Source organism: Spermophilus citellus, assembly GCF_964194105.1.
Source record: "Spermophilus citellus genome assembly, chromosome: 16".
Classification (NCBI taxonomy): Eukaryota; Metazoa; Chordata; class Mammalia; order Rodentia; family Sciuridae; genus Spermophilus; species Spermophilus citellus.
Window position 1 is genome coordinate 12243550 of NC_138196.1, and position 27370 is coordinate 12270919.

The following is a 27370-nucleotide window of genomic DNA, read 5'->3' on the forward strand; positions in this document are numbered from 1 at the left end:
CAACCGCAGCTGAAAACCACACAAGTTGTACACGATTACTTTTCCTCTCCAAAGCAGATCCAACCCACATTTTCTTCCAGTGAAGAGAGGGAGAATTGGTGCCCATGAGTGGGTGGGGGTGTGGGCTGAAAGGAGGTGGGGCCAGACTGCCTGCCCCTGGGCTGGGCTGGTACTTGCCTAGTTTATGTTTCTTTACAGCAGAAAGCCAGAGTAACTTTCCGATCTCAGCTGAAGGATCAGCCAGGTGTTTCAGGAGAGAGAGTGAGATGACACCACAGTGCTCCTCAGCTCTGAGCCTTGCAGGAGATTCCTTCTAAAGAGGGCAACCCAAAGTCACCTCTTGTTACAGCATTTATTTGAGTGTGAAGGCAGCTGTCTTTCTTAAGAACTGTTGATACACGTGTGCTTTCTGTCTCTTGTTCTTTCTTCAGGACAAGTGGCATTGCCCTAGCCAGGTGAAGATCTCTGAAGACCATGACCAAGAAAAGAATCTCTGTGATTGGGGCTGGAGCCTCCGGGCTCTCTTCTATCAAGTGCTGTCTGGATGAAGACTTGGAACCTGTTTGCTTTGAAAGGACTGGTGACATTGGTGGGCTCTGGAGGTATCAGGTAAGTCTTGTGTCCCTTAGTACTGGAATCCCTCCTTGCAGCTGGGTGCATGCAGTATGCTACCTCATGTCAGGTAATATTCGAGCTCGATAGTGACTAAACCTGACAGGGCTCTGACTGTTGGCTTCTTAACAGCCCCACCCGACCTTTTATGAGGGTTCTCTTTCCCTCTGTGGGCTGCAAAAGCATCACACAGGTGACGCTTTTCCCTATTATACTGTTTATAAAATCCACAGAGAACATTTTCTTATATTAGTTTTGCTGTTTTTCAGAAGAGGGGAGAATGAGTAACGAAGCCACACACCTTAGAAAGCACATGGGGATTAGAAAATGTGGAGTGGTGGCTTCTGATGTGTCTTAAAGATAAATGAGGTAGAATTACCTGCCAACAACTCCTTCCAGGAACACCCTCCACCTTCAGTCATCAACCTCATTTTTCCTTTTAAGAAAATCCAGCTATTTCTCTGACAATTCTAGTCCTTGAATAAAATATAAAATCTGATAGAATTGTTTGCTTTAAACTTCTTGCATTGAGAAGTTTAAAGTCCTTTGTCTTTCAGAAGAGGGCAGAGGGCAGAGAGCACCTGCAATTTGGTTTTCATGTCCTTGCATATACTCAGCTTTGAAGTTAAATTGTTTAAATATGCATCCAATCCTGCAACTTGTTAGTAACCACTTAAAATATTATATACTTAAATGACAAAAACCTATTAAGTGCCAAAAATATCAGTCATCTTCACTGATTTCTAATTTGATTTGCTTTTAAACTCATTTTATGAACCAGTGAATGGAATTGAGGTGCCATGGATATATTTCCCATCATAAAAACTAACACAGTGTTGGCCAACTGCTTAAAAGTAGATTGGGCTGAGGCTGTAGCTCAGTGGTACAGCACTTTCCTAGCATGTGTGAGGCACTGGGTCAATCATTAGCACCACATAAAAACAAAGGCATTCTGTCCATCTACAACTACAAAAAAATAAAATTTAAAAAGTGGCCTTATGACATTACTTTGTAGAACAAAAGTATTATATCTTGGCTTCATTTTGGGAACTAATTCTATCTGACAATACTCTTATTCATATCTAGAATGGATCCCCTTAGCAAATCCCTATACCTTTATCAGAATCAGTCAGATGTGGGCTGAAAAACCTGTTAATTCAGTTTTTAGTTAACAGAAAATTCTACTGTTGGAATCCAGTCACACCCTAGTGTGCAGGTTAAAAGCACTGCTTTAGATTCAAAGAATGTCCTTTACAAGAAGTATGGCCTTGGGCAAATCATTACACCTCTCTGTGCCCACTGTTTTTTAATCTTTACAAAGGGATAATAGTAATACCCACCTTAAACATTTATCTTGGGGAGTAAGTGGATGAATAATCACTTACAAAAGTGCTGGTTCTGCATAGTGCTACATGTCAGTTATTATTCAGGCCTAGAGTGGGACCCCCACATTGTAGCTGGATTTGGCAATTACCAAAAAGGAATGAAATCAGGTGAGGCAGAGATGATGTTGGGAGGGTAGCCATTACCCTGCCTGATTAACATGTTTCTGGTTTTTATCTCTACAGCGATTTAAAATTATTACCTGCTGAAAATACTGCATGGGGACTTTTTTCATTATTATCTTCTTGGAAAAATTTCAATACCTTATGAACTGCTTCCTTGGGGGGAAAAACTGTTTCATCATAACACTCTGACTTCTCTTAACACAGACATGCCTATAGGGCTCACCATTATATTCTAGACCAAGAAGGATGCCTGGTGTATATTAGCTTCCCAATATATTTATGTTTAATATGTGGATTCCTGAGAAGGAAACTGTCATCAGCGGCTACTAAAAATGTTTACCGTGCTGGAGACCCTCCTCCTCACATTTTCCATAGTTAATTAGCTGTGGAGACTAAGGTATTATAAACATCCTTTAATGTTGGACTGAAGTATCTTACGTGCTGCTGGTGGTCACCTGAGAATTTTTTCTGAGACAAGCTTCTCTATCACTCCCTTGCTTGTTATTTGGAGTCTAGCTGTCTCTCCACCCCTCAAAACTTTTCTATAATTTGTTAGAGGTTTCGTATGTAGAATTGGTCTAAGCACTTTTGAATTCCACCTCCACTGCCGGATGTTCAGTAAGAATACTGGGAATTCAGGGCTTCCGTTTTCCCTTTTCTTTGACAGGTTCCTGGATTCAGTATATTTTTATTTTCTTCTCAGATAGTACCATTTGTACTTCCCTACCGTGATTCCTTTCTGTTTTCTATCTGCCAAACAAGTGTTTTCTCAGATGCCACCATTTGTATTTTCCTCTCTCTTTTCCTTTCATGTTCCACCTACCAAACTGCTGTAGCCTTCTCCTGGTGCAGCTGAATACTGTCTCATAGTAATCATAGAAGTTCTCAAGACATTAATTTCAGTCAACTATTGACCTCTTCATTAACATTAAATAAGACTGATGGTGGAAAGTAGGTGCTAATGTGATATATATCCATTTATTTGATGTTACCTTATGAATGCAATAGCTTCAAAAAGTAATAAATTTATTACAAAATACTGAGGAGTTAACTCCATACTATCTAATAATCATTGCTATTTTTTGGTCAAACTGGATTTTTAAGAATTATTAAAGCATGCTAAACTATGCTTTTCAAACTTCAGTGTACACATGAATTACTGGAGATTCTGATTAATTAATTTAGGGTATACCAAGATTCCACATTTCTAACAAGCCCTAAGTGCATCACATAATAAAGTTATAAAGTATAGACAATAGATACACCACGGAATGTAAAATGTTGCTGTTTAATCAGTGTTGATTTAAAATAGAAAATTAATTAATAAACATCCTTAAATGAAATGTTTTTAAAAAACTATAAATTTCATAGTTCTTCCTTTCTCAAAAGAAGATGACGACGACAATAAGTGGATTAAAATTTACTTAAGAGGGAGGAGTGTCCAGCTGTACACTGAAGAGCTAATCCCTGGGGGAACATTGACAGGAAAGGGTCAGCCACTTGTGAGATTCTGGGTGTTCATCTGGGGCTCTCTGCTAGGTATTTCTAATACACACTGATGTGAAGGCGAAGGCCTTACAGCCTCTACTGCAGCTTTCCCAGGTCTTAAATGAGGATGATGTTGTGTCCTTACAATCAGACCAGTGGTAATCTATGACACACACATTTCTGGGCTGAGACTGTCCCTAGAGGGTGTGGAGATGCAGAGACCTGGCTTCCTCCCGCTACCCTCGGGCACTTGGTGGTTTAGCTGAGGGTGATTGCAGAAAGGACTTGCAGTTGATGGAGTGAGTAGCTGTGAGCTCTCCAGGGCCAGCACACTGCCTCTGACTGGCAGTTCTCAGACTTGTCGTCACGTTACACAGGCAGCACTCAGAAGAATTCCTAGGAGGAGAGCCCAGGCTCTATGTTTCTTGAAAAGTTCTCAATCTGATTTCAGTGTGCAGACACCAGAACTGGGAAGTGCCGTTTAAACAGCGCGCCTGTGTGTGGGATTTGTGGAGCACCACAGGGAAACAGAAGGCTACGCTGTCCTCATTCCTCCCACCCAGTGGGAGTCGTTTTACCCCTTGTTGTACCTTCTACCCCTCCAGCCCATTCAGCTCCAACTCACTCATGTCCTCTCCTTCCTCTTTTTTTTTTTAATGCTTTAATATGCTTTATTTTTAGATAAGTTTTAAGTTCATACAAAATTGAGCTTCTGCCTTTTTAGGTGCACAGCTTGCTTCATTATCGTCATCCCCCTGTAGTGTGCTACATTTGCGATGATCAATGACAGATTATCCATCATTCACAGCTCTTGGTTTACAGGAAGGTTAACTATTGGTTTTGCATATTCTATGGGTTTGCGTAAATGTATAACATATATCCATATTATACTCTTATACTGCATAGCTGGTTTTCTTGTTGTTTTGCTTTTGGAGGTGCTGGGGATTGAACCCAGCACTTCGGGCATGCTAGGCAAACATTCTACCACTGAGCTACATCCCCAGCCCTTTATTTATTTATTTTTAAATTGGCAACCTGGGACTATAACTCAGAGGTAGTGCTTGCCTATCGTGTTCAAGGCCCTGAGTTCAATTCCCAGTGCCACAAAAGAAACAGAAAAAAAAAATTATTGACCATTATAATTATCCATAACAGTGAGAATCCAGTGTGATGTATCTGCACCTGCACATAGCATGATTTGGTCAGTTTCATTCCCCTGTACCTCCTCTTGCCTTCCCCTCTTCTACCACACTGGTCTACTCCCTTCCCTCCCCTTTTCACTCCCGCTTCCACACAGGAGAGAAAACATGACTCTGAGTCTAACTTTCTTCACTTAGCCTGATTTTCTCTAGTTCCATCCATTTTCCTACAAATGACATAATTTCATCTTTCTTATGACTGAATAAATCTCCATTGTGTATGTCTGCCACATTTTCTCTGTCTATTCACCTGTGAATGGACACCTAAGCTGATTCCATAATTTGGTTATTGTGAATTGTGCTGCAATAAATGGGTATGTGTCTATCACTGTAGTATTCTGACTTTATTTTTTCTGGATAAATAGTAAGGAGTGGTATCGCTGAGCCAAATGGTGATTCCATTCCTACACTTTTGAGGAAACTCCATACTGATTTTCTTAGTGGTTGTACTAATTAACAATGTATAAAGATTTCTTTTTTCCCCACATTCTTGCAAGCATTTATTATTATTTGTATTTTTGATGAATACCTTTCTAACTAGAGTGAAACAAAATCTTGGTGTAGTTTTGATTTTCATTTTCTTGATGGCTAAAGATTTTGAACAGTTTTACAGACATTAGTTATTCATTTGTATTTCTTCTTTTGAGAAATGTCTGTTTAGCTTATCTCCCCATTTATTAACTGGGTTATTATTTTTTGGTGTTTTTTAAAATTCTTTATATATCTGGGATGTTAATCCTCTGCCAAAAGAGTAGCTGGCAAAGATGTTCTCCCATTCCGTGGGCTCTCTCTTCACACTTCTTTTCCCTATGACGTAAAAAGTCTTTGAAACTGGATGTCCTCCCTCGTATTAGCTCTTGGGGTGTTTCCCAAGGAATCTGAGGGAATTGTTGCCTGAGCCTATGTTGGAGTGTTGACTCCATGCTTTCTTTTAGTAGTTACAGAGTTATTGGACCTCTTCCTCAGTTTCTGGTTCACTTCAAGTCCCTTTTGTGCAGCTGATAGATAAGGATCTAGTTCCATTCCTCTACATTTGGACATCATGTATTTTTAGTACCATTTTTTTAAAGGCTGTCTTTCCTGCAACTTGTGTTCTTGGCACTTTTGTCAAATATCAGCTGACCATATCTGTGTGGGTCTGTCTGTTCCTTCTCTGTTCCCCTGGCCTCCATGTCTGTCTGTACGCCATACCACACTATCTTTAAATTATAGCTAGGAGGTTTGATTTGAAACTTGGGAATTATGGTGCCTCCAGCATGGATCTATGGCTAAGCATTACTTGAGAGATTCTGGGTCTTATATTCTTGTACATGAATTTAGAGGGTGAAGAGTGTCATTGTATTCTGATAAGAATCACACTGAATCTGTAGCTCACTTTTGGGAATATGACCATGTAACACATGAATCCCACCCAGGACACGGGGGTCTTTCTGTGTTGCAGTTCAGTCTTCCATGTCTTCCTGCAGTGCACTATAGTTCTCACTGTGGAGCTCTTCTACCTTCATGGTTAGATTTATTCCTAGAGTTGTTTTTCTTTGCTTTTGCTTTTTTTTAAGCTATTGTTGGAAATGTTTTCCTGATTTTTTTTTCAGTTAATTCATTATTGGTGTGTAGGAAAACTGTTAATTTTGTGTTTTCATTTTGGAACCTGTTACTTTGCTTAATTTATTAGTCCTAGAAGTCTTCTGGTGGAGATTTTTGTTTTTGAGGGGGTCTTTTCTTTCTTTATCATTTTTGTCTTGTTCTTGGTACACTTGTGCTTTGAATACCCCAGACCAGCCGGCCCCTTAGGCTCCACTTTTCACTGACAGGTAGGTTCCCATGCTGAGTCAGTCTGGAAATAGAATGGAATCTATAACAGACTGGGGAGAAGCTCTTTGGAGCCATGGTGCCCACAGAGGCTGGTCTTTCAGTTCTCGGAGCTACCCACAGGTATCTTCCCCACAGCATTCCAATAGCACCATTGATAGCCCATTCTTCATTCAGAATTACTTACTTTTCCCTCAGTGACCTTTTTCTGTTCCAGGGTCCCATCCAGGACAGTACATTACATTTAATCATCATGTCTCCTTATGCTCCCCTTGACTGTGACAATTATTTTAGACTTTCCTAGGTTTTGATGACTTGGCAGTTTTGAGGAGCACTGGTCAGTATTTTTTAGATTATCTTTCAATTGAGATTTGTCTGCTGTTTTCTCATGGTTACTGAGGTTATAGGGTTTTTGAGAGTAGTACTGAAAAGGTAATACCACTCTCATTATATCATTTCAAAGATACATTCTGTCAGTAAGCCTTATCATTATTTTGTTAATAGCGATGCCTTCCCTAAAGTGGAGTTTGTCAGATTTTGCCAGAGTAAACTTTATCCCTTTTATCTCTCTTGCTTTGCTATACTCAACTCTTTGAAGAAAGCTTATTATGCACAGCCTATATTTAAGAACAAAATTAGCTATTTTTAGACTTCTGTCTTCCCACAAAAACTTTAGAATCAGTTTGTTGATGACTAAAATGTAGCTTGCAGAGATTTGATTGGGATTGCATTGCATCTATAGATCAAGTTAGGAAGAAATGACATCATAATTTTGGTTTCTCTAGATTCATTCTCATAATTATATAACTAATTCATTCCTAAGCATTCATTAATCATTCACTATATATCAGGTACTGCATTGTTGACAGAAATATAAAGAATAATAAGGCATGTACACTACCCTCAGATCCCTTACAATCATGGAAACAAATGCAGAAAGATATAATCTGTTTACATTGCTTTTATAGCAATATGAATTGAAAGGTTTGGGGACTTGGAGGATCAATGGAACTACAGGAAAGTCTTCCTCAAAAAAGTAACATTTGATATAACTCGAATGAAGGTATGAATTTTTCAAGAAGTAGTGATATGCACAAAAGTTTTAAGTTGTGAAAGAGCCTACATTATTTCAGCTAATAATTTAATGACTCAGGAATATGGGATTTGTTAAGGGGAACACTGAATGAAGATTAAAAGCCATAGTGGGCTAGATGTGAAAAGTGCTAAATTTTAGAATAAATAGGTTGGTTTCCAGAAGGAATAGAAGCCAATGAGCAGTGGAGTAACCGGATGTTCTTTGTATTCAGCAGGATACCTGTGGAATAGTGTCAAAGATAGATTGTACTTCATGTTGAGATACTGTAACATAACTAAACCACTCGGAGATTTGGGGATGTTTTAAGTTACTATTAACTAATACAAACTTAATTAAATGATAATTAACTTAAATAATATAAGTGGTATCTTTTTGCATTTGACTTTTATATTATTCCACAATTTTCCTTTAAAAGTTTCAAAAATGAGACAGATATGTCTCATTCACATTGTTTTGAAATAAATTTTTATTTATTTCATAAATTTGTTATGTTTTATGTTAAATTTGATTTTTGTATGCATTCCTTTCTCAATTCAATCTGACATACATTTATTAAATATTTATTGAGGGCTATTTGTAATTTTAGATACTCTGGAAAAAAGCATGACTACAATTTAAAGTCATTCAGTGCCATTTCGACTGTATCCTGTTGGTCAAAAACAAGTCATAAAGATAACTGAGATTCAAGGGGAAAGAACTACACAGGGGCACAAGAACAGGGGGAGGTGTGGAGGCCATGTATGTGTGTCATTTGTTTGAATTGTCATTTATTTCAGGAAATTTCTTCAACTATTCATTGGCTATTTTATAAATCATGAAATTAATTCTCAAGTTGTTCTTATTTACTACAGGAAAATCCTGAAGAAGGAAGAGCCAGTATCTACAAATCAGTGATCATCAACACTTCTAAGGAGATGATGTGCTTCAGTGACTACCCCATCCCGGATCATTACCCTAACTTCATGCACAATTCCCAGATCCTAGAGTACTTCAGGATGTATGCCAAGGACTTCAACCTTTTAAAGTATATCCAGTTCAAGGTAGGCAGTTTGTGGGTGTCTTGGTGTTTGAAGTTGTTCATCAAGTAGGTGAAGAACGTGGTTTCATTAACCAGTAGCACATGTAAATACTGGAGCGATATACTCAAGTATAAAGACTCCACTCACGGTTTCCTCTCTCTAAAATGCCCATGGAAAGCTCTCTTTTACATATTCTGGCTGCAGATTCAGAAAGATACCTGCCAGAGTGTTTTCATTGCCTTCATTCCACACTCCCTGCTTACAATCAAGGAGATGAGGGGAATGAATAAGTGTGGGAACTTGAAACCCTCCTGTCCCACAACCTGTCCATTCCTGCTTAATTCTTCTGAAGCACTTTCCAATATATTATTTTATGTGATCATCACAACAACCTGGTGAAGTACTTAGTGACTGGGAAGTTATTGAGGAAGCACAGGAGTTGAATCAGGTGGAGAGAGTAGAATATTGAAGTGGGAAACAAAGTCCTGAATTCTGGCCCTTGTTCTTGCCCCTCATTAGTGACCTAAGACTAGTAATTTCTCAACTTGAACTTATCTTGATTCTCTTTTCTGTGAAAGAAGATGATTGTACTGTATGAGGTTCCTTCCTTCTCTAAAGTCTGCTGTGACTTTCCCATAGTTTATAACCGTGGCCATATTATATCACCTGGCCCAGAGTCCAAACCTTCCACCTTTTTATGTTTATCAACAATAACAAAGTGGCAACGTCTGGTGACAATTTCCAAAGCCAGTTATTCATAGCCCAGTGGTGCATCTCTTCACTTGTTTAGGTGACACTTGTTGAACAAGTTTGTCACTGTAATAAGCAGTGATGATGCAAAGACAGAAACCATAAGTAACTTAACAGTCTACATCAAGGATGCAGAAAAATGAAGGAAATTATTATTATACATAGAAGGAACAAACCAAGTGACAAGTACCATGGAGGCTACACCTGCAGTTCAGAAGGGGGGTGTTTAGCCCATCAGGGCCGAGGAGTCAAGTTCCAGGAAAGATTTTTGGAGAAGACAGTGTCCAAGCCAAGTCTTCAGTAGGAAGCAGTCTTCAGATGAAGAAGGAATAAAAGGGTGACCAAGTAGAAGCACCAGCTTGTGTAAAAACACATGGCAGGGACTGGAAATGGCACAGGATGGTTGAAGCCTAGTCAGTGCTTCTACCGGTCACCAAGACATCATAGCCAGACCCTAGAAGCACACTGGAATGTATTCTTGATGTTTCCCTGGCTGGGCAGAGTCACCTATATTTATTGTGTTTTTTTTTTTTTGAAAAGCTAAAAATTATTCCACTGACTATTCTATCTCACAACCTATTTCTTTAGAATAACTTGTGAAGTGGGCATATTTAGAAGGCAGAGATTCCTTTACAAAAAATAAGAGTCACTGAGATAGATTCCTGCTCTAACAGGAAAGGTAGCCTCATAGTCACAAGTTTAAGTCTGGCCAAAGAGAACAGGACTTGGGAGTAAGAAGACATCAGAGAGTTTGGGGAGTCTGGGGTTAGAGGGAGGACAGGTGTTTAGTGCAGAGTGCCACAGAAGTACAGGAAAAATCCAGGCTTTTTCAGGTGCTACCATGCCTCAAGGTAGAGACTAAGAGTCCTACCAATTTCTACTTTTCTGGAAGCAGAGGAGAGTACATTGGTCTGTCAACTCTGCTTACTTTGTCTGCCTTATGGTTTCTCACTCAGACCATGGCCCCAAACAAGGCTGTTCTTTGTGGAGTATGAAAATCAGATATTCCTGCAAGCACCCTAATGATGAGATGGCACTATGGTATCAGCCCGTGGTGTAACATTTTGCAGGAAAAGCCATGTCAGGGCTGATATCCACTGTACAGGCTGTGGTTAAGTGCCCGGTGTATGTCGCTTTTCTTTCAGACCACTGTGTGCAGTCTGAAGAAACGGCCTGATTTCTCTACTTCAGGACAATGGGAGGTGGTCACCGAGTGTGAAGGAAAAAAGGAGGTTGATGTCTTTGATGGAGTCATGGTTTGCACTGGCCATCACACTAATGCTCACTTGCCCCTGGAAAGCTTTCCAGGTGAGTGACCTTCCAGGAAGGAGGTGATCCTTGAGCTAGGCCTGTGACCCTGAGGAATAGAAGGGTTGTGGTCTGAGTGATTTTTACCTTGGGGTGGAGTAAGACCCTCATTAGGCATATTCCCTTGAGGATGGAATAACCTGTATCATCGCCATTTGGGGACTAGAGTTAATGGTGATTTTAGACTATTGAGGTCTGTGAACAATCATGCCACCACATAATGACATTTCAGGCAAGGTTGGAATATGTATAGAATGATGATCCCATAAGATGATAAGGGCACTGAAAATCTTCTATTGCTGAGTAGTATCCTAACCAGTACCACACCGTGGTGACACTGATGCACAAAGCCCTGTGTGCAGTCCATTGTGCAAGGTCACAGCCCATACAATTGTGTGTGTGGTACGTGATACTGACAAACAATTGTGTCATGGTTTATGTATTACTGAGCTACACATTTCTCTTAGTGTGTGCTTCTACTACTTCTAGGAAAGTTTACTGTACAACTGTCTGCCATGTCACCAGCGATAGCTTCACAGGCCTCCTGTTTATTGTGGGTCTTGATGACATCAAGAGGCTATACTGAGGGACTGGCCCATACAATATGGGCTGTGTGAGTACTCTGTGATTTTTTCACAATGATGAGACCAAAATTACAGTAACATTTTCAGAATGTATATATTTCTTTCAAGTGGCACATGATTGTATTTAGTTTCATAATGACTTTGGTTTTCTTTTTTAATTAATTAATTTATTTTAATTAGGTATATATGACAGCAGAATGCATTTTGATTCATTGTACAGCACAACTTTTCATTTCTCTGGTTGCATATGATGTAGCATCACACCAAGTGCAGTCACACATGTACCTAGGGTAATAATGTCCATCTCATTCCACCATCTTTCCTTAGGATCAAAAAAGAAGACTGTGGAGCTCTTACTCAGTATTGGTTCAGATATGGAATTTCTCAGTAATTGAGGAAACAAACAAATATTGAGTTTCTAATGCTTAAATGAAAGCTTGAATAATTTAGTTTCAGTTTGGGGCCTGAACTTTTTTTTAGAAAATGTACTTTATGTATCTCCTAGAGTATACAAAAACATACATACTCTAATTGAAGTGGGAGTATGTAACTAAGGGAATGAAAGACAAAAGAGAATGGCAGCAGTTTGAATCTGTGGGTCTACAAATCCAAAATACAAACTACTTATGATACAGGAATCACAAATTACTATTCCAAGGCTATGGAAGAAAAAAAATAAGCCAAAGTATTCAAGAAGACAAAATAGCTGAATAAAGGGAGAATATGTGGAGAATATGTGCTTCAACTTTAAATTCTACAAAAGAAAGATTTTACAAATGATATCCAACTTATAAACTATTATCCAATAATTATTTTCTGTTCTCTTGCAGGAATTGAGAAGTTCAAAGGACAGTATTTCCACAGTTGAGACTATAAAAACCCCGAGGCATTTGCTGGGAAAAAAGTCATCATAATTGGCATTGGGAATTCCGGAGGGGATCTGGCTGTAGAGATCAGCCACACAGCCAAGCAGGTTTGAGCCGTTCTATCTGCAGCCTCACCCAGGAGATAGACCCACAGCATGTGTCAGCTGCACTTTGCCCACAAATACAGGGCTTGGTTTCATGCCTCCGTTGACATTATGATGGATGCTACTGGAGAGGCGCGGTTAGGGTTGGGGTTCCATTACTCACTTGGCTTCATACTAAGGAATAAATTCACAGCTTCAGGTTGCACTCACAATCCCAGTTAGCCTTTCCCTGGCTTTGATGAAGCCAAGTATTTGCTGGAAGAGGTTGTGAGAATGCAACACTGACAGTGTGAATCGTCCATTGGCCAGAAGAAATGTGTTCATATACACATGTGGAAAGCACACTGTGGTCATTGAAAACTTTTCATTAACAGGATGGTGGGTGAATTTCCTTTTTGCCCCCCAAATGGGAAAAAAAGAAACAATCTAAATCTTTCCAAAAACAATGTCGACATCAGCATAAAGAGTGTCTGTGTAGTAGCTTATGTGACAGCTTGTGCCAGCTGTTGCCTGCAGTTAGGTAGCACAGAAGGAGAGTCACTCCAAATCAAGTTCTATCTCCTTGGTTTTTTGTTTTGTTTGTTTTGGTTTCTGTATCATAGATTTTGAGCTTTGAAGAAACTGTCTTCACTGTAAAATCCTAGAAAAAGGCATGTCATTATTACATTTTTTTGTCTTCATTGAATCATAACTTTATTAGCAATATGTAAATGCCTGGTTGTTCTTCAGAAACTTTAATTATGCTATGCTTCTCTAATACCATGGGGTTGTGCTCAGTGGTAGAGCACTTGCCTAGCATGCATGAGGCACCACATACAAATAAACAAATAAAATAAAGGTATTATGTCCATCTACAACTAAAAAAAAATTTTAAAAAACCCACAGGCTTAATGACACAATTTTGTTAAATGACCCTTGTCCAGCAACATGTTTCCAATAACTTCTCAGTACTATTTTCATCTATCAATATATAAGTGATCTCATATGTTATTCCATGAATTAATTCCACAAACACTTATTAGGAAGTAATTATATAAACAAGAAAGAGTAAAAAACACACGTGGTTGAAGGATGTACCTTGTAGGTATTGGGGATCCATGCAAAAGTCTTCTTTCATATCTTGGCTTGTCGAGTGGTCATTTCTAAGGGAGCTGATCTAATCTGCATTGTGGAATTAAAATTTCCCAGGAACAAAATATTCAGGGTGTGGAGATAAGGCAGCCATGTTTGTGAGAAAGCCCTGGGAAAACAACAAAATCACATCTGCATAGGGGGCAACCCTTACAGCACTAATGCAAACTGAAGAAATTTAATTGCTGAGTTCCAGCTTTTTGCTTTACATATTAAAATGTATTTAAGAGAAAATTTGGGAGTCAAAATTTGCAAGTGGATCTATTGATCTCAGTGCATAAGGAAATTTTGGTAGGAAAGTTTGGGAGTCAAAATTTGCAAGAGGATCTATTAATCTCAGTGCATAAGGAAATTTTGGTATGACCCTTGTGGTAGGATGGTTTTGTGAAAGCATCCCTTTCTCATCAGGTTGATTTCATACACGATTATATTGACTTAACCATTTTTCTTATGTTTTTCTTATAAGCCAGATTTATAAATATATTGTTTGCTTAAAATAAGTGGTAGAGTGCTTGCCTAGTATGTGTGAGGCATTGATGGAAAAGCTAAAATAAATATGACAGCCATTAAGCATTTATTCAGTGTTTATGGTATGCCACACTTTTCTATAAAAATCATCACAGCGGTCTTGGGATGGATGTGTTGTAACTATCTCATCGATAGGGAACCTTTTAATCAAGGCTATAATCTTCACCCTAAATCATATGGATCCCAAGACCATGTAGGTACTTCCACTGTGACAGGTAAAAGCACCTAACTCTGATAGTGCTGAAGGTTCCTCTCTATGAGGATATATGTGTGAAGTAACGAATCACACTTTGTAGACAGACGTCTTTTTACATGAGAGCTTAGATAAAGACTATGAAACAATATACTTATTTACCGTAAAAACTTACTTACCAGAAACTTCTTACGGGGTTGTGTAAAGTTGAAAATGTCCTGATACCTCTGCCAGGTAACTGAATATCAGCCTTAATCTGTTCTGAACATGTACATTTAGCCAGGAAAGAACAAAGAAGTACTGAACAATCTCCTGTAGTTCTACTAGCAATCTTTATTTTTTCCTATTCAATAATCAATAGAACATCTCTTAACAGGATTTAGAATTGGTCAGATGTGCATTGAAACGTCAGTTTGCCTGTTAATAGCTATATGATCTTCGGCAAATTTTTCATCTTCCTGATGTCCCTCACCCATAAAATGAGGATGATATTGGCTTCCTCAAGGGGTTGTTGTGTTAACATTGTAAAATGGTTAGTCAGTGTCTCATGCCTGTATTTTCAGCTACTCAGGAAGCTAAGGCAGGAGGTTTGCAAATTTGAGGCCAACCTGAACAACTTAGAGAGACCCTATATCAAAGTAAAATAAGATTTTTTTTTTTTTAAAAAGGGCTAAGGATGTAGCTCGGTGGTAGTGCCTTTGCTAAGCATGCATTCGGCCTGAGTTTGATCCCCCGCTCCTCAGAAAAAGAATACAAAGGACTTAGTATATGGAATTACAGGTCATAAGTCTCAGTAAAGGAAAGTAATGATGATGTGCTGGGGAGACTGAGAGAGGTGCAGTCTAACCCTCCCACTGTGGAGAACACCATTGGACACAACTGGAGAGACAGATTATGAGCACAGAAAGTTTCACATCAGATAAATGATATAAATGGTAAATCATAGTTCATAATAATGCAACAATGTCAAAGACAAACAGACTGGAGTTTTGGGTTAAATGATCTCCAGTTGTTTTCAGTTTTATCATTACATGATTTTTTGGGGGGTGAGGGTACTGGGGATTGAACCTGTTACAGTTAAAACACTGTCCCGAGGATTCATAAATTGACCCAGACCACTCATATATAATTGAATCAAGCCTTTATTGAAGCACACCAGTGGCAACTGACCGAACATAAAGCTGTTCCCCTGATCAGCCCCAGACAATTACAGGGGCACTCCTTATAAACCTGAAAACCGCACCAGGGATGTTTGGGGATCCAGCCAATGAAAGCCAGCCAGGTTACAGAAGTGGGAGAGTGCAGTCAGGCCACCCCAGTTACAGAAGCAAAGCCCCATTAGGTAGTTCTGTGTTCTTAAGGATTTCTATAGCAAAAGGAAAAGAACATCTTGTGCCAGGCATGACCTTTCTACTTGGCATGGTGGTTTTACAAACTGGAGCCACTTGGGCTTGACTGTCACAAACCCAGGGGCACTTAACCACTGAGCCACATCCCCAGCACCCCCTGCTTTTTTTTAAGATAGACACAATATCTTTTTACTTTATATATTTTTATGTGGTGCTGAGGATCAAACCCACTACCTCACATGTGCAAGGCAATTGCTATACCACTGAGCTACAACCCAGCCCCCCAGCTTTTATTATTTTACTTAGAGACAGGGTCTTGCTGAGTTGCTTAGGGCCTCGCTAAGTTGCTGAGGCTACCTTTGAACTCACCATCCTCCTGCCTCAGCCTCCTGAGCCACTGGGATTGAAGGTGTACGCCGCCGCAGCCGGTCTGTTGAATGATTTTTTATATATTTTTTAGTTGTCAATGGACCTTTACTTTATTTGTATGTGATGCAAAGAATCAAACCCGGTGCCTCACACATGCCAGGCAAGTGCTCTGCCACTGAGCCACAAGCCCAGCCCCTATTCCATGATTTTTATTGAGTCCATAGGTGGTAAGTGCTAGCGAAGTTCAGAAGAAGAGAGCATTACCAACCTGAAAGGTCAGTGTTTCCTGTGTGGTTCTCATGGAGGACGCGGACTTGATCTGGATCTTACACATGAATGGGCGCGTTGGCTGTGAACAGAAGTGCAGTGCTGGACAGCAGCAGGGCATGTTCTAGGACAGCGTTGGGGAAGGAAAATTTTAAAAAGATTGTACAGAACTAAAGTGCCACACTAGTGAGTATGAACTTAATGGTGAAGAAAGTGAGCGTGCTTCTGAGTGTGAGCCAGAATGACAACAGGAAACCATGTTTCCCACGCCTTAGGTGTTCCTCAGCACCAGGAGGCACGTGGATCCTGAATCGTGTAGCGGACCATGGATATCCTTTTGATGTGGCACACCTTTCTCGACTTCAGCATCGTTTATCAAAGATATGCGGTCAAGCATTTACAAATGCATATTTGGAAAAACATCTGAATCAAAGATTTGATCATGAAATGTTTGGCCTGAAGCCTAAACACAGGTATGTGCTCAGATGGGAATGGGGTGGTCAAGGCCAAGGCCCAAGGACTGTTCACTCAGGCTGACAGCTACCTCCACCCAGACATTAAGGAAACCAGAGAATCTGGAATGCCACTTTACCTTATCAACCACAGAAGAACAAGACCTGCTGGTCTAAAGTTTGTGTGACTCATTCTCATTGGCATTAGCCATTTCCTTATTCTGTGGGGTATCAGTTTTTTTTTTTATATGGTGCCCAACAACAATAAAAAGGTAGTAGAGGGCAGTGCCTCATTCAGTCAGTCAACAAACATGGGGCACCTATTTGTTGTGAGCAAGGCATTATGTTGGGCATAAAATACAGAGAGAAAGACATAATAATAAAAATAATACCTTGCCTTTTTCAAAGACATTTTAAAGTTAAGCACAGTAATGTGTGTGTGTGTGTGTGTGTGTGTGTGTGTGTGTGTGTGTGTGTAATCTCATTTAATCCTCCAAACAGCCCTATGGGTTGATGCCATTTTTATATCCATTTTACAGACATAAAAAATCGAAACTTAGAGAAACTAAGTCATTTGCCCAAGATCAACATGAGTAACAGATGGAAGACTTCAGAAATGATCTTACGTTAATATACAAATGAGAAGACAGACAAGAGAACATGACAGAGAGATGCACAGATGCAGTGGGAGTAGAGGGTGGGCTCTCGTACAGAGGAGGGCATGTGAAAGCCTCCTGTGTACTGACTCTATGTGACTTTTCTCTCCAGCCTTTTATTTTTGAAAATGTTCACGTCTACAGAAAAGTCATATCTTTTACCTAGATTCACCTGTCATTGAGTTTGCTATATTTGCTTTTTATCTCTTCCCTCATGGAATATAGATCTAAACAATATGTAGTATATACACATACTTAAGGACATATCTTTTTTCTGAAAGTAAGTAAAAATCATTAAAACATACCCAAGAAAAAGGGTATTCCCCTACATGCCATAATACAATGATCACATTTGGGAAATTTAACATTGATAAAATAATTTTCTAAAATGTTGGCATATTCAAATTTCTACATATATCCGAATAATATTTTCTTTTTTTAATTTTGGTACTCGGTATTGAACCCAGGGTCACTTTATCACTGAGTTTTTCCCAGCCCTTTTTATTTTATTTTATTTTATTTATTTATTTACTTTTTTGATACAGGGTCTCACTAAGTTGCCTAGGGCCTTGCTAAATTGCTGAGGCTGGCCTAGATCTTGAAATCCTCCTGTCTCAGCCTCCCAAGGGATTACAGGTGTACATCACTGCAACCAACCTAATAGTCTTCTTTATAATAAGTTTTTTTTCTATTCTAAAAAATGTTAATCACATCATTTCATTAGTTGTCATGTCTTTTTTAATCCAAAATACTAATTCTCTACTCCCCTTTTTTTTTTTTGCATACTAGGAATTGAACCCAGGAGTGCTTTACTATTCAGCTACATCCCTAATTCTTTTAATTTTTTTTTTATTTTTAGACAGGTCTCAGTAAGTTGCTGAGGCATCCTCTAACTTGTGGCCCTTCTGCCTCAGCCTCTAGAGTCACTGGGATTATAGACATGCACCACCATGCCTAGCCATTCATTTTTTTTAAACATGGACTTTTATTCTCCTTCTCCTCTTTTTCCTCCTTTCTTCCTCCTCCTCTCCTCTTCCTATTTCCTCTTCCTCCTCCTCTTTCTTCTTTCTAAGGCATGGTTTTTGTAGACTATCTCTAAATTTTCAGTTGCATTGTATCTTGGCATATATACTACATTAAGGGATGTTATCTTCTTGGAGAATCCCATCAGGACACACATGATGTCAGTTTATTTCATATTAATGATGCTAAATTTGACTGTGGGTAGAAAGTGGCATGTACCAGGTTTCTCTAGTACAAAGATAGTTTTCCCCTTGAAATTAATTAGTGGGATGGTACCTGGACACCGTGTTCCCCAACAACTTTTCATTGAATTATTTAAGCATGAATATGTTTTGTAGTTGCAAAACAAATTGAGGTTTTATTGAATAATAAAAGGTAGGCAAATCCGGTCAGCATGTAGCATTCTAATTGTAATATGTTAGAATAGCAAAAGGCACATTATGTCCTGAGACCTGCATATAGCCTGGTATAGCTAGACTATATGGCAAAGCTAGAAGAGTAGTTGAATACATCTCTAGGTCTATCAGGCATGAAACCTTTTGTATGCTCTGCTAAATAAAAAGTATAGGGGGCTGAGGATTTAGCTCAGAAGCAGAGTGCTTTCCTAGAATGCATGAGGCCCTGAGTTCGGCCCTCAGCCCTGACAGGGGAAAAACCAAAAAGTTTGGAATGAAGACAGCAAATCCATTCAAGTGAATGACGTGTTAAATTTAAGCAAGCGAGTGATGTAATAATAAGTCTATAATAAATCTATTTTAGAATGACCAGGCATGTGTCACTGCAACTGACCCAACAATATTCTTTATACCTTTTTTTTTTCTTTTCTAAATCAAGGATCCTAAAATCATGTTTATTTGCCCTTCTTATTCTAAGGCAAATGGTATAGAGGGGAGATGGGGGAGCCCTAAAGACAACTGTGTTGTTCAGGTGAGACAGTTAGTAGACAAAACTATTCTAGGAAGACTTCTTTTTTAAGGGAGGAAGAACACAGGCTTAGTGAGCAGACAGGAGACAGTTCTGTGGCTTAGGCAACTGTGTGGATGGTGGCGTGCTAGTGAAAAGCAGTAGGTTAGAGAGAAAGATGAAGCCATGAGGCTGGAATGCAGAACACGGTCTTCCTGAAGGTTTGAATCCAAGCAAATTGAATTCCACAGCTCGGGTGTAGTCGGGTTTGTCGTAAGACACATGACACTCCTGAGGCTAGGCCAGGAAGATGTGGGGAGAGGGGTCTCGGTGCCTGCTGACCCAAGGTTCAGGAATCAAGACTTGTTTTTACAGACTCAAGATACTGGAAACCTGACTTATTTATTTTGATACCCTTATTCCATGCTGTCTCTAGGTCCAAAGTATCCCAAGAGAGTATAGAAAACTATTTTTACAGAAATCCTAAAATCCTAGGCTGTAGAACATTGGTTAAGTCACTTAACTTCTCTAGACCTCAGTTTTTTCATCTACACAACCTGGATAATGACACCTACCCTTCATAGAGTTTATGTGACTGCCAAATAACTTAATGCATGGAAATGTAATTTGAACTCTAACTTGCTGTACATGTGTAATTTATTCCACAGTTTGGAAAATGAAAGTCTAAGTCTACCTCTTTGGAATTAGAAATGGATCAGGACATTAATAGTCAAGTTTTGTCAGACTGATTGATATGTGAACAGGAACGACTGTCCTGTGGCCTTGTGACACCACGGAGCATTACTATCACATGAACAACCACATATGCACTCCTCCAAAAAACTCTTATCCTTCACTTCTCCAATACCTTCCCCTTCAGTGACTTACAGGGTCCAGCCCATTCAGCCTTGAGCCCTGAAAAGCTGATATAAAGTAAAACTGGTGTAAAGTGGGACTTTCCAAATTTATGGGTAAACCGAGGGGACACTGTTGAGGTATTATTGTTTAACCACCTCCACCAAAGCAAAAATTTACTTACAGGGTTTATTTCTCTCTCCCCTTCTTTCCCTCTCTCGGTCCCTCTCATTTCTCCTTCTCTTCATCTTCATGGCCACTCACAGAGCTCTGAGCCAGCATCCAACAGTAAATGACGATCTGCCCAATCGCATAATCTCTGGCTTGGTGAAGGTGAAGGGAAACGTGAAGGAATTCTCAGAGACAGCTGCCATATTTGAGGATGGCTCTAGGGAGGATGACATTGATGCTGTTATCTTTGCCACAGGCTACAGCTTCGCCTTTCCTTTTCTGGAAGATTCTATCAAAGTGGTCAAAAATAAGATATCCCTATATAAAAAGTTCTTCCCTCCCAACCTAGAAAAGCCAACTCTTGCAATCATAGGCTTGATTCAGCCCTTAGGAGCCATTATGCTGATTGCAGAGCTCCAAGGACGCTGGGCCTCTCAAGTATTTAAAGGTAAGTGACAATAAAAATTCACTCCTTAATTACTTGGTGATGTTTGACTATGTTTCTGTGCTTGCTTTTAAATAGCAGTATGTTTGACTAAAATCTTGAGGGTTGCATAATATCTGGCACAAACTTAGTACCAGAAAACTTATTTTTAAGTGAATCTAAGTAGTAATATAACCATGGACATACCTTAGAATCACCTGGGTATTTCCCAGTTTAGGCATGCTTTGATCTCATCCATGGTGATACTTATTCAGTAAATCTGGGAGGGGCAGGCACAAAATTGTTCCCCAGAAGATTCCAATGTGTACTTCAGATTAGAATCCACTCATCTGAATTTTAGGCAACTGGTATGTATTTGTGAAGTAAAAGAATTTCATCTTTCATTACAGAGAATGTCAAATATAGAAATGGTACGACTTAATTCATACAATAAGTTAACACCTGGTAGGAGATAATCCAGAATATAAAATATTCAACATTCAAATCCTCACATCCCTACTACCCTGTGTCCCTGCATGTCCCCCCTTAGAGTTTTGGCCAGGAGTACCTGAGGGAAAACAACTTTGAGCTTTGGGATAGTAGGCTCAGTAGGAGCCAGCAGGTGAGGAGGGTTCCAAAAGGCTTCATTCAATCTAGCACCGTCTCAGAACCTCGTGACAGTTCTCTAAATGGTCAGACTACCACCTAAAGACATTATAGAGTGAACCTGGAATTCACTGAATAAGGAGAGAGAAAATGGTTTAAGGAACGTGAAAACATATCATTTGAAATACAAATGAAGTTACTGGAGAAGTTTACGCTAAAGAGGTTAAGGTCTGGGGGAGATCTAAGAGTTCCCTTCAAATATTTGAAGGGATACCTATGGGATAAGAATTAGACTTACTTACTAGAGCAAAGAGTCAAGCTAGAACCAAGGAATGAAATCTTGAAGGTTGCATAATATCAGCTTAACATTAAAAAAAAAAAGACAAGACTTTTTTTTTGGTCCATATAAAGGGAGCATGATTTGAAGGAGGGAGATAAGAAATATGATACAATATGTGTCTAAACAAGGTAACACTGAAATTTAATAAATTCAAAGAGAACTTCATCAAAGAATGTTGTAGATATCTTTTATCTGCCCATCAAATTTAATAGTTCATGAACTGACTGCCTCTCACCACCAAGAAATAGACCTCCGCCTCCTCCTCCTCCATACAGTTTCAGCTAATAACTGCAGACTGGTGGCTGTACCCTGTAAGAAGTCATTGGAAATCAGCTCTCAAATGTACTTCTTGAGCATCCTAAAGACCTGTGATTAATCTCAAAGGAAACATTCCCATGCTTCCTTGTTGATTTGTAAGTCATAATTCCCATAAATTAAGAAAACACATTTAAAAAACATAGTAGGCTCTGAGTGTTGAATTTCTGACTTCTGTGTTTCAGAGGTGTATCAGGTGTGCCCAGAAAAGGGCCACCAGAATGGCAGAGAACATGACACCTGTTATAGTAGGACCCCGTGCTGGTCAGCCTGATAATGAGAAGACTTAAAGTAGTCATGACAGGTGCTTTTCACATTTTAAGTCCTGTCAAGTATCAAAACTTAGTTGTGTGGCTCCAGAAGGAAGAACTAGTTCCAATGATAAAAGTTGCATAGAAGTATATTTGGGGGTCAGTTCAAAAAATAATGTTCCAACAACCACATCAGTCAGTTATATCATCTCCTTAGCAGGGAGTGAGATCTCTAAGGCCAGAGATCTTTTTTTCTTTTAAAATACATGACAGCGGAATGCATCACAATTCTTATTACACATATAGAACAATATTTCATATCTATGTATATAAAGTATGTTCACAGCAATTCATGTCTTCATACATGTACTTTGGATAATGATGTCTATCACATTCCACTGTCCTTGCTAATCCCCTGTCCCCTCCCTTCCCCTCCCACCCCTCTGCCCTGTCTAAAGTCCGTCTGTTCATCCCATGCTCCCTCTCCCTACCCCACTATGAATCAGCCTCCTTATATCAGAGAAAACATTTGGCATTTGTGTTTTTGGGATTGGCTAACTTCACTTAGCATTATCTTCTCCAATTGCATCCATTTACCTGCAAATTCCATAATTTTATTCTCTTTTATTGCTGAGTAATATTCCATTGTGTGTATGTGCCACATTTTTTAATCCATTCATTCACTGAAGGTCTTCTAGATTGGCTCCACAGTTTAGCTATTGTGAATTGTGCTGCTATAAACATCGATGTGGTTATGTCCCTGTAGTATGCTGTTTTTAAGTCCTTTGAGTATAAAATGAGGAGTGGGATAGCTGGGTCAAATGGTGGTTCCATTCCAAGTTTTCCAAGGAATTTCATACTGCTTTATATACTGGCTGCACCAATTTGCAGTCCACCAGCAGTGTATGAGTGTGCCTTTTCTCCCACATCCTTGCCAACACTTATTGTGCTTGTTTTCATAATAGCTGCAAGGCCAGATACTTTTAAGGAAGAATGAGATGACCACTTGATATTGTATTGTAGAGAGAAGGATTGTACTAAGACACATTCCCATTCTGAAATTCTATATTCTACAATTTTATAGAGTAACATTTTAGGATTGTGGCTCAATTTTGTACATGGCACAGTGCCTACATATCTGGTTGGGCATAAGGCTATATATCTGGGCAAAAGGATAATTGTTTGAGCTAGAGTTGTTTATATGGACTTAAATGTGATTCTGCCTTTGTCTAGTCATGTCCTTGGTTTTAAATCATAGTACAGAAACTGTTTTTATATTAATGCTTAAATTTTATTTGTCAAGATTGGGTATATGAGTTCCTTTGGCCTTACCTCCCCCCCACACACAGACACACACAAACTCTTATCAAATAAAAGAGGTTATAAGGTGAAGGTTATTTTCCATAGGATTTTAGCATAAAATGTGATTAGAGTTTATGTTTACTTCCTTTATTCTCTCTTGTATAAAATACTTTTGTTATTAAGATACCTGTGCAGGTGTTCCTCTAGACCCCCTCCCTTTTTTGAGTTGGGGTTTTACTATATCACTCAAGCTGATTGAAATTTTAGATCCACGGTATCCTCCAATTTCAGCCTCCCAAGTGCTGGAATTACAGGCATGCATCACTACGACCTGACTTGCCTTTTGACCTTGTACCTCACTTTTCATTTGCTTTTAAGGCCATTTGTCATTTCCTTGTGTCCAAATTTAATTTACCAATTCAAAGACTATGTTAGGGAGGAGGCAGATATTGTTGGAAGGCAGAATACAGTAAATATGTTCCAAAGACAAAGCAGAATAAACTACATGTACTGATACCTTTGAATATTCCTTAGGACTAGAGGTATTTTGAACTTAATATATTTTCAGATTTTTGGAATATCTGCATATACATAATGACCTATCTTGGAGATGAAACCCAAGTCTAAAAAGGAAATTCACTTAGTTTTCATATACACCTTACACAATACAGCCAGAGGGTAATTTTATACAATAAAATTGTGCCTGTGTTTTGATATGACCTATCATGAGGTCATGTGTAGAATTTTCTACTTGGGGCATTTTGTCCATGTTCAAAGAGTGTTGAACATGGACAAAATGTTGGAGCATTTAAGATTTCTGTTTTTGTGATGAGGTATGCTCAACTTATTATATTTTGTTCATGGCAAGATCAGGTGATCAAGCAAACTGTTATCTCTTTGAGTATAGAACATCATCCTATATTTCTTTGAATTCTCCATAGCACAGTAATTGTTAATAGGATCATTGTTTCTATTGAGGTAATTTACACTTAAATTTAAAATTTTTCTCTTTAGGGCTAAAGAAATTGCCCTCAAAAAGTGAAATGATGGCAGATATATCTAAGACTCAAGAGGAAATGGCAAGAAGGTAAGAAATTCTCCCAAGAAGATGCATGTAACTTTTTCTACTTATTCTTAATAAGAAAAATATTCTCCTACATTTAGTTTCGTCATGTTAATTTGAGAATCCTGGTTATATTGTGATAAGAGGGAAATGATAGTTGTGACAACAGAATGGGGAAATAGCACTAGCAGTTTAATGTGGATGGGAAAGGAGAGAAAACTCAAGGAAGTGTATAAAGGCGGTATAAAGGCTATGTTTAGGACTTAAAAGTCAGGAAAAAGCTCCTTGAGAAAAAAATCAGGTATGTTATTTGGGGGAAGGTTACTTGAAGTATTAATAGAGCTGCAAAGGAAGGAGGGGTGTGGTGAATCAATGGTGATTTAAAGTTCTAAGTAGACTTACAGACCTGACATGGCTGCTTCAATGGCTGTCATCAGGTGGACGCACACGCAGGTCACAGTGTGATCTAGTGAAGCAGTGACATCCCCTGGCTGCTTTGCTTCTGTGGACACAATGATGTGGCAGTCTGGATCTCAGAACTTGAGCTCAAATCCCAGGTTGTTTTTATGTGGAAATCGATTGTTGCAGACCCCAAATGGTGGTTTCTGCCACTGACTATAAAGCATGGCTCTGGCCTGTCTTGGAGGAGAGAAGGTGACTTTTCATTCCATCTTCTTGTCCTTACTGGTGCTCTCCTATTTTCCTCCCCTTTCATTGCTGCACGTCTATGGCAAAGTTCCTACGTCCTCTGCTCTAGGCCTCTCCTCTGCTTCCCCGAGTCCCTGTGTTCCCAACTTCCTCCTTACTCTCCACATTGTTCCCCTGAAGGTCATCCATGACCAGGTGCCTTGCTCTCACTCCTGAGCTGGCACTTCTAAGCATCTTCCCTTCCTGAAGGCTTTCTTTCTCTTCTTTTCTGGCACCAAACTCTCTTATTTGGACTTTCCTGCTCTCTTTCTTTTCACTTAAGCTTGTCCAACCACCTTTTGATTGTGAGTAGTCCCCCAGGACATAGTCTGAACTTTCCTGAGGGTTGACAGTTTGCTCACATTCAGCATTTCATGGGCATGGGGTTTATTTAATCCTCTTAACCACCCCACAGGCTGTGAAACCTCATGAAAACTCCAGTACTTGACCTACTATTATAAGATACGTAAGTGCACGTGTGCCGATGCCCGAGTTAATATAATCCCCAGGAAGGAGAGCTCTCAGGTTCTTTCCTGTTTCTTCTCCTCAAAATTCCAGCCCCATTTTGATAAGGTACTATCAGTTCCTATCAGTTCCTCCAGAATTCCACCTCACGAATTCTACCAAAAATTCATTTTCTAATCCTTGTTTCCTGTCTTGGTTTTTGGATTTCTCAATTAGCTTAAAGACTTTCCTCTTATTTGCTTTGTGTTCCATTGTTCTTTCTTTTCATTATAGAAAATAAAAAGTGAAAGTCTCCTAGTCACACTTCTTCCACATATTTTACTGTCAACTATTTTTTCACTAAGAAGTCTTTTTAGCTCTCCAAATCTGCACTTGGTACCATCACTCCATCTGGCTCCACTGCGAGGGCCACTTCTTCTTGTGAGATAAGTCACCCTCCCTGGTCCTTTCAGGATCCAAATTAACATTTTCGCTGGGAAGCCCTGATCTGTGGACACCCCCTACCCATCTCACCACCCTGGCCTCACAAAATAGAATCCCATGCTTGAGGATTTGGGGTGAACTCCCTCCTTCTCGCCAGAGTCCTCTGTGTCTGGAGTGCTGTGGTCCATTCTTGTTTTCTGCTGACTTAGGCCACGACCACAGACGTTTATGCCCATTCCTGCTTTATTCCTTCACCTGGCTGTGTTCCCTGATTTTTAATACTTTTTCTTTGTTCTCATCTATATCTTTCAAATCTTCAATGACCTATTATAGCCCTCTTTTTTTTTAGAATTTTTAAAAAATATTTATTTATTTTTTAGTTTTCGGCAGACACAACGTCTTTGTATGTGGTGCTGAGGATGGAACCCGGGCCACATGCATGCCAGGCGAGTGTGCTACTGCTTGAGCCACATCCCCAGCCCTGTAGCCCTTTTTTAACTACCCTTTTTAAAATTTCTATTTAACAGTCAAACCCACAATATTTAGCAAAACCCTTGTATGTTCTGTTACTTATACAACAATCTTATCTCTTCTGGTGTATTATCAGATCTCTAAGAATGGTGACAAATATCTTTTTTCACTATTTACTACAGTTTGTAGCCTAATTTAAAATCAATACAAGCTGAGGCTGTGGCTCAGTGGTACAGCACTTGCCAAGCATGTATGAGGCACTGGGTTCAAATCTCAGCACCACATATAAATAAATGAATAAAGGTTCATCAACAAGTAAAATATTTTTTTTAAATCAGTACAATGTGCCCAGTATAAAATCAATACAATATGTATGTTGATTAATCGACTACTTAATCGCCTTTTTGATAGGCCATGGCTTCTGTCTTCTCTGATTTAGGTACGTGGAAAGCCAACGCCATACCATTCAGGGAGACTACATTGATAGCATGGAAGAGATTGCTGATTTGGTGGGAGTCAGGCCTAGTCTACTGTCTCTGGCCTTCACTGACCCCAAGCTAGCATTACAGTTACTTTTGGGACCTTGTACTCCAGCCCAGTTTCGTCTACAGGGCCCTGGAAAGTGGGATGGGGCTCGAAAAACCATCCTTTCCACAGATGACCGTATCAGGAAGCCCATGAAGACAAGGGTGATGGAGAAGAGTGATTCCGCAGCTTCAGCAGTGACCGTGGGCAGGTCCATGCTGGCCGTCATTCTCTGCGGTGATCATGGCTTATTTTTAG

General features: G+C 39.4%; 1 pseudogene across 1 annotated transcript; it reads left to right on the forward strand.

Annotated features, from left to right (window-relative positions):
• Positions 1-27370, forward strand: LOC308634963 (flavin-containing monooxygenase 5-like; annotated as a pseudogene). The gene is made up of 9 exons (XR_014024344.1): positions 1-118; positions 432-609; positions 8564-8752; positions 10627-10789; positions 12204-12346; positions 16456-16653; positions 20336-20688; positions 24493-24565; positions 27027-27370. The product of XR_014024344.1 is annotated as a flavin-containing monooxygenase 5-like (transcript).